Source organism: Tupaia chinensis, unplaced genomic scaffold (genome assembly GCF_000334495.1).
Source record: "Tupaia chinensis unplaced genomic scaffold, TupChi_1.0 Scaffold000146_1, whole genome shotgun sequence".
Classification (NCBI taxonomy): domain Eukaryota; kingdom Metazoa; phylum Chordata; class Mammalia; order Scandentia; family Tupaiidae; genus Tupaia; species Tupaia belangeri.
In genome coordinates this window covers 1,455,525-1,456,923 of record NW_006159616.1, presented here as the reverse complement: position 1 = coordinate 1,456,923, position 1,399 = coordinate 1,455,525, and positions in this window count along the sequence as shown.

The following is a 1,399-nucleotide window of genomic DNA, read 5'->3' as shown; positions in this document are numbered from 1 at the left end:
TAACGAGGACAACTGTGTACCAAGCAGGGGCCTGCTAAACATTGCCTTCGCTTTGTGGCAGGGAAAGTAGCTGAGTGCCAATGATGGTGAAAACGGAAAGGGCGACAGCTGGGCACGCAGGGTGCTCTACTGAGCAGAACGGTCTGAAGTCACTGCCAGTAGTTTTGTATCACACAGTGACAGTAAATATGATCAGCCTGGTGACAGCAACAGTACAAGTGGCAGTAGATTGAATTTGTGATAAAAAAAACGGTGGAGTCAGCCTGACAGTAACAACGCTCAGGACGACTGAGCGGTGACATTTGGATGAAACAGCCGCAGCCACAGAGAGGGCTCGACCTTGTGTACCGTGCTTGTGAGACTGGCAGTGACAGAGGTGGCTGCGCGTCAGCCATAGGGTGACTGCACTCGACGGTCCGGCGCTGCTGTGACCTAACTTGTCCCATACTGTCTGGATCTGCTTGAGTGAGGGTGGCAAGCTGGGAGAGGGGCTTCAACGTGGAACGCAGAACGCGTGCCCAGATACGTGAGAGGGAAAAGGAGCGAAAGAAAAGCTAGAACTCTTCTCCCCAAACCCCTCAACCCCAAAGCTAGGAGGAGAGGCGGGATCAAAATGCCTCTAGACACCGTGATTGGTCGATTCTCGGCTTGTTAGCCTATCAGGTCCGGGCGGCGCGGAGCCTTTCCACCAGTGGGAGTGCGTCTGGGGACGCGGCTCAGGTCGCCTCTCCGCCTAGCACGTGAGTGTTTTGTTTTGGAAAGTCGCAAAGAAGCCTTTTGCATCTACTTCCCTGCAGCTCTTTGAGACAAGATCCTGACCCTAGCGGTGCCCGCGCGAGCGGCGGCGGGACTCCGCCCTAACTTCCCCAAGGCGGCGTTGAGAGGGGAGGGCGCGGCCAGAGTAGGAGGTCAGGAGAGAGGCCAGCCCTAGCGGTGCCCGCGCGAGCGGGGTCGGGACTCCGCCCTAACTTCCCCAAGGCGGCGTTGAGAGGGGAGGGCGCGGCCAGAGTAGGAGGTCAGGAGAGAGGCCAGCAACCGCCCGCCCCGTTTTCCGCGCCGGCCTCAAGATGGCCGCCTTCTGGCGTCGGTGGCGCTGTTGAATGGCGAAAGCTTTATTGTTCCCTTCGGGCAGGAGTGTTCGTGTCCTCTATGGCGCTGTCAATAAAGAACGTCATTTTGAATCGGTGCTGAACAGGTAACCATAGAAACGGGGCTAGGACTCAGCGTGGAGACCCTTTTTGCAGCTGAGGCCCGAGAGGCCAGCCGCATGGGGGGGCGCACACTGACCCTTCGGCCGGGCCAACTCCGCGGGGCTCGCCTAAGTCAAGTCGCTTCGCGTTGCCCCGAGACGTGGCCCACGAGCGACGGCCCACACCCCGAGCGCAAGCTCGGCCGCCGG